The sequence below is a fragment of the Henckelia pumila genome, unplaced genomic scaffold (genome assembly GCF_033568475.1).
Source record: "Henckelia pumila isolate YLH828 unplaced genomic scaffold, ASM3356847v2 CTG_461:::fragment_3, whole genome shotgun sequence".
Lineage (NCBI taxonomy): Eukaryota > Viridiplantae > Streptophyta > Magnoliopsida > Lamiales > Gesneriaceae > Henckelia > Henckelia pumila.
In genome coordinates this window covers 5,361,032-5,368,686 of record NW_027331831.1, presented here as the reverse complement: position 1 = coordinate 5,368,686, position 7,655 = coordinate 5,361,032, and positions in this window count along the sequence as shown.

Sequence of the window (7,655 nt, the reverse complement as noted above, 5' to 3'; positions counted from 1 at the left end):
CTAGCAAATACCTCAAAATTTTGATCCGCAGAATCATCTCCAGATGAGAAATCTGGATCATCCAAAATAGGACGTGAAGTCTCACCCTTACCACGAAATCTCTTATTGGTAGTAAAATCGAGGTTAAAGCCCGCTTGGCGCTTTGACCTTCTCGTTATTGGTTGTGTTGGGAACACACGATTCAACACTGAGAAATCAGGAGGATTCTCAAGGTCGATTTCGTTCCCGGGTTCTCCTGGAGTAATTTCTGCCAACGGTGTAGGTTGAATGACAACAGGTACAATCGAGAGAATAAGATCAGAAGATAGCTCCGAAGGCTTGTCTTCCTCTTGATAACCCATCTCCGATCGTATATCATGCGAATCGAAAGCTTTGCCTGCCATTATAAACAATATAGAAATTAAGGGTTTCAGAGAATTTTTGCAGAGAGAGTTAGAAAAGGTTGAAGATGATAAGATCAATTTCTACAGTGCTTAGAAATATATAGGGATAAGGGGTTCAAACGGTAAAAAAAAATCAAAAACCCTTATCTATCATATCAGACTAGAAATCTCCCCCTAACGGTAACAAATCTCCAACGGGTAAAAAAAATCCCTCTAATTAAGGAAATTAAATTTGATTAATTAAGGATACCCTGAAACTCTTACTTAAGAATATATCAATATTCTCCAAAAATAAATAACTCCACATCGAGTTTAACTCCACTGAAACATATTCAATCTCAATCAATTCAATTTTCAGCAAGTTGGACAATTTTTCCAATTTTTGTTCGTCTTTGAACTGTTAACCCTGAGCACGATATGATCACAATAAATGCAAAATGCATGACCTAATTTATGTCTAAAACAGAATGTAATGAGATTAGATCAAAAATGATGCATGCAAAGTGTGTGCAGCACGTGTTAAGCACCAGTATTGGCAACACTTCCCAACAACACTGTAGTCTTCAAAATACTTTTGAATTTGTCACACTTCCAGAGCATGTTTTTCTTCTTCTTATATTGATTCAGAAGTGGTAGCCTGCACACTAAAAGAACGGTCTTCATTGGACTCTCTTAGGTAGCTTTTTCCAATTTTCTTCCGATTTTAGTTTGATCTTCAAGACATTGGTCACTGAAATTTTATCAAACCATGCTTTTTAATTTTTAAAATCACTTTTCACATGGGACAAGATCATGAAATACACGAACATCCCTCAACTACTTCGTGGTTTAAAGCATATTTTCATGGCAAGTGTGTTCTGAAAATAACTTTGACAGAAGAACTACAAAGTGTCAGTCAGTATTATCAAACAGTGCAAAACATAGAACAATATGAATATGCAGTATGCCTAAAGTCCTAAAAATGCTCATGCATGTTTGGTGTTGTCCGTCAGTGTTGGCAACACTTAAGGACAACAACCGTGAGTGCTTATAAAGAACACATGTTGAGAGATTTTCTAAGACTGGAAAATCTCTTGAAGTTTAATGCTTTTGTAAAAATATCGGCCAGTTGGTTATTGGTCCCGACAAACTCCATATGGATCATGTCCTTCTCAACTAAATCTCGAATAAAGTGATGTCTTATGTCAATGTGTTTAGTTCGAGATTGTTGTACTGGATTTTTTGATATATCTATAGCACTTGAGTTGTCACAGTACACAATTGGTGTTTTACTTTTAAGACCATAGTCTTGTAGCATTTGATTCATCCAAATTAATTGAGAACAACAACTTCCCACTGCCACATATTCGGATTCAGCAGTAGAAAGGGACACACAGTTCTGCTTCCTACTATACCATGAAACCAAGTTGTTACCCAAATAAAAACAACCACCCGTGGTGCTTTTCCTCTCATCAACATCTCCTGCCCAATCAGCATCACTATAACCTACCAAATTTGTATTGGTTTCCTTAGTGTACCATAACCCCAAGTCTAAAGTACCTGCAACATACTTCAAAATTCTTTTTACAGCTTTCATATGTGTGACTTTAGGATCAGATTGATATCGGGCACACAAACACACACTGAACTTAATATCAGGTCGACTTGCACTTAAATACAGTAAACTACTTGCACTTAAATACAGTAAACTACCAATTATGCTTCTATACAGAGTGTTGTCAATACTGTCAGCAACACTGTCTTTGCACAGTTTTTCATTAGTTCCCATTGGTGTTTTCATATGTCGAACATGATCAGTACAAAACCTCTTTATCAAGTTTCTAGCATATTTGCTTTGACACAAGAAGATTCCATCACTCATTTGTTTCACTTGTAATCCTAGAAAGTAATTCAACTCACCTACCATGCTCATTTCAAAGGTACCAGTCATGCTTTCAACAAAATCATTTACAAGTTTTTGAGATGAAGCACAAAAAATTATGTCATCAACATAGATTTGACAGATAAGAATGTTACCTTGTACTTTTTGAACAAAAAGTATTTTATCTACCTTACCTCTTTTGAATCCAATGTCAAGCAAATACTCCGTGAGCCTTCCATACCAAGCACGATGTGCTTGTTTCAATCCATATAAGGCCTTCTTCAATTTATAAACATGATCAAGATGATGTGGATCTTCGAATCCCTTAGGCTGTCTTACATAAACTTCTTCACTCAAAATTCCATTCAAAAATGCGCTTTTTACATCCATTTGAAAAAGTTTCATTTTCATGTGACATGCAATAGCCAACAATAATCTAACAGATTCTATTCGGGCTACAGGAGCGAAGGTTTCATCAAAGTCCACCCCCTCAACTTGTGTATACCCTTGAGCTACCAACCTCGCCTTATTCCTCACAATATTTCCTGATTCATCAGTTTTGTTCTTAAAAATCCAATTTGTTCCAATGATATTACTATGATCAGGTGGAGGAACTAAGATCCACACATCATTTCTAACAAATTGTTCAAGTTCATCATGCATAGCATTGACCCAAAACTCATCTTTTAAAGCCTCACCAACATTTTTGGTTCAATACTAGACACAAAGCAAAAATGTCTTACCTGAGAGTATGCGGAAGTCATGCACACTAACCCACTCATCTTTCGATAATCAACTTTTTCCTTTCTTCGGGTCTGTATCCTTCCTTGTGCATCTCCTATGATTTGTGAAGTAGGATGGTTTTTCTGAATCTTGCTAGGTACATCATGTCCAGCATCTCGTATTTCATCTTCAAAATCATCCTGCTCTTCTGTACTCTTTTCATTCATATTCAGTATTGGACTCAGTGTTGTGCTGGGTGATTTTTCAGGAGGGACAACACTATTGACAACACTGGAATCAGTCTGTGAAGAGACAGTATCTAGCAGATCATCAATATTGTCTTCAATTGTTTTCCCCTTCAGATCTTTTTGACAGTCTTCACACACATATGGAACTCCAGAAGTTAGATTTGGCATTCCCCGTACAGCATCATACTGGCTCAGTTTCTTCAATGCTTTGAAGTTGGCATGTCCCAACTTTTGATGCCATAAATTCAAATCATCAACCTTGGTGAATTTGCAAGCAAGTTCCTCTCTAAGTTGATAAAAGTTGTCCGATGATCTAGACCCTGTCAAAACACACGAATTACTTTTATCAAAAACTTGACATAAATTCTTATCAAATTTAACATAAAGATCATCTTCACAGAGTTGGCTAATGCTAATAAGATTAACATTTAATCCTTCAACATGTAGAACATTATGAAGCTTAGGCAGTCCTTCTACATTCAAAGTGTCTTTTCCAACAATCTTTCCATTGGCTCCTCCTCCATAAGTCACTTTTCCTTTATCCTGTTCAACATAGTCAGAAAGATACTTCTTCAATCATGTCATGTGGTGTGAACTGCCACTGTCAAAGTACCAATGACCTGCAACATTAGTTTTTAAGGAAGTATAAACAACATTACAACTGGATTTAGCTTTTGGTACCCAAACCTTTTTCTCAGTATTTTTCCTCCTGGCAGTGTTCTGGTTCAGTGTTGGCAATACTGATGACAGTTCTTGCCTGGAATTCCAGTACATATAGTCATACCTGAGTTTGAAACAGTAAGGCTTGATGTGACCTTGTTTGTTACAGTAATGACAAACAAACCTACGCTTCCTTTGTTTTTTCCTTTGAATAGGAGCTTGTGTCTTCAATGAAATTGGTTTTTCCTTTGGAATTGCAATTGGAACACTAGCAGAGTTACTGTTCTCTTTGGCAAAAATAGTTTGTGACGACTCCCCAACTTCAAACTTGCTATTATGAAATCCTAGACCAGCTCTATCATCTTTGCCCATCATCAGAATTGAATCCAACTTGGTCTTGCTTGAATTATACTTTGCGAGAGTTGCATTGGCTCTTCCAAGCTCTTCTTTGACCTTGCCTAGTTCTAAATCCTTCTTGCTCAGAACAACTTCAAGTCTAGCCACTGAAGCTTTCAGTTCACTGTTCTCCTTTGTTAAAGCGGAATTTGTCTTGTTCCTTAATATCCAGTCATTATACAATTCTTCATACATCTTCTGAGCATTATCCCAAGAAAGTTCTATTTCACCAGCTTCCTGATTTGAGTCTCCAAAAACAGATGCATTCAGACAAAGTACTTTTTGGTCAGTGTTGTGACCAAGTGTTGTGACACCTGTGAAAGCACTGTGTTTCTTCTGCATCACCAAAACTGAAAGGGCATTGTGAGTCTCTTCTTCTCCTTGTTCTGTTCCTTCCTCATCTTCATCATCACTTAGGGAAGCACACATTCCTTTGAGAAGTCTTGTTGGACACTCATTAGCAAAGTGACCAAAGCCTGTGCACTCATGACACTTCATAGACTCAAAATTCTTTGAGATATTTAGTGTTTTTCCTTCTTTCTGAAAGTGATTTTGACTCTTTGAATGAATGGTATTCTGTTCTGGTCCGCAAATCCTCAATGGTTTTCCAACAGTAGGAGCATTCAAAACTTTAGGTTTCTGACCAGGTTTCTTAAAATCTCTCATTCTCTTCAAGTAGTTACCAAATTGTTTGGCAAGAAAGACGATTGAATCATCTCCTAAGTCAGACTCGTTGACTCCCTGTGTCAGATCAACAAAATCATTGTATGAGTCATTAGAAACTTGAAGTGCAATAGACTTACCTTTGTCCTTTTTTTCAAAATTCATCTCTAACTCATATGTTCGAAGTGAACTCATCAATTCATCCAATCCCAGAATTGATGTGTCTTTTGATTCATCAATGACACAAATTTTCATTTGAAATCTTTCTGGCAGTGATCTCAACACTTTGCTCACTAAACGTTCGTTAGAAATAGCATCACCAAGATCAATTGCCTCATTCCCTATCTTCCTCAAACGTCGTTCATAATAATCGATTGTCTCACTTTCTTCCATTCTCAGATTTTCAAACTGAGTAGTGAGAATCTTTCTTTTGGTTCGACGCACACTATCTGATCCTTCAAAGTACATTTGAAGTTTTTCCCAAGCCTGTTTAGCACATACATAGTTAGTGACCAGTGAAAACATATTAGAATCAAGAGAAGTAAATATAGCATTAAGAGCTTTGTTATTCATATTCGAAGCAGCAGTTTCATCGGCATTCCATTATGTTTCTGGTTTGAGGAGAAAATCTCCTTCTCCATCAGTTCTCCTTGGTGGATTCTAGCCTTGTAACACACGCTGCCATGCCTTTTCATCAATCAATTTGATGTAGACACGCATCCTAACTTTCCAATAGCATAGTTGGATCCATCCAAGATTGGAGGGCGTTGAGCAGTTTCTGAATAAGGTATCTCCATTGTGATGTACTGTCAAACACAAAAACAGAATCACACTTAGTATCGTCAAGTGAATGTCTCTGACGCCAATTGTAAGGTTTGGACAGTCTGAAATCACAGAAATACCAAAAATAAATATTCGAGTCTGTGTTATCTTTCAGTGTGGTCAACACTTCACGATAACACTATGCAGCAGAATAATTAACTAACAGTAAAAGTAAATTACACAAAAATAATTATGCACAAGTACTAAGTACTTGTACGATGCCTCATGGCGAAATAATCACTAGAAAATCAAATCAGTTTACAAAAACCAACTAGTGATTGTTTATGAAAAACTACTTTTCTCAACACATTGATAAAACAAAAGACTTCCTAAAAACTAGTAAAAACTAGAATAATAAATCAATAGGAAGTTCTAAACCGAAAAATGAAAATCAAAGAAACACTTTCTGAACAACACTTCACTCGTGTGTTCTTCAGTGTTTCCAACACTACTCGGCAACACAACATAGCAGTAGTATCTCTTCAGAAATTCTTCAATGATCGAACTTTAATACTCTAGAATTTCTGCAGTACTTTCTCTATGTATTTTGCTCTCTATGTTTCACTCTCTTGATCTCTTTATCTCGTTGTTGTCGTCTCTCTCGGTCCAAGAACTCCTATAAATAGATCTTCAATATATTTCCATAAATAAGAATCTACAAAGCATGAAAACAATATATCATCAGAATCAAATATTTCGAATCAAGATATAACTGATATTACCAATTTTAAAACTTGTTCTAAGAAAGGCAAAACTATAAATATAGAAATTGAATGCAATAAGAAAATAATTTAAAAGACATGTGCACAACATGTTCTTTCATATAGTCTTTACAAAAAGGAAACAATTACTAGTTAAAATTAGTAAAACTATATTTATTCAATCATATATCGTTGAATTTTAATAACAAATTAACAGTGTGTTTGGACTAATAAAAAATTGGATTTGGAATTTGATTTCAAGTTCATGGAATTGAAATTTTATTTTAGTGTTTGACAAGGATTTAAAATATATTCGTGGAAATTGATAAAATATATTTTTAATAAATAGTATTTTGAACATTTTAAAAAATACTTGAAATTTATGAGTAAGTTATATATATTTAATGATTTTATTGGTTTTAAAAAACTCAAAACCCGTGAAATTCCGTGAAATCCAACCAATTTTGTAAAGATTTTGTTTAGTTAAATAAAATTCCATAAAATCAGATTAAATATCAATCCTATTTTGATATCTCATCTTACCAAACACTGAACAATATTTGCAATTCCAAATCCCACAAAATCCCCTTCAAAATCCATTACCCCTAACACAGTGGCTTTGAAAATATTATTTGACTTTTTTAAATAAAAAATATAGATAAAAAAGTATTCACAAATTATTTATAATAATTATCTATCTTCTATTGATAATGAATTTTAGAATTTCAATATTTTCAAATTAAGATTTTCGTGGAAAAAAACTGTTCAATTTGTCTACAAACAAATAAAAGCAATCAATTTTTGGAATTTTAATTTCTTAGAAATTGGATCCTTATTTGGTATGCACATAGTTTGACAATTTTGACTTCACCATAATAAGAAATTTGACATAAAAATTCTCATAAAATATCTAAGTATGTATAAACAAATGATAAAGGTCATAATATACAATGTAAAATTTTGACATCGATTCACACTTTAATAATAGGTATAGAGGTATAGATATTGATGAGTTATGACCCAATTTGACTTTCTCCTGGGCCCAAGCCCAATGTCTCATTCCATCTGGGTCCCATATTACTCCAATATTTATTTGGACACTTTATGAAGACCCATAAATTCCTAAAATCCCATAAGAGTCTCAAGCCTATGAAATCCTCCGTCTATCTATAAATATGTCAAGTCCTCTCATTATTAA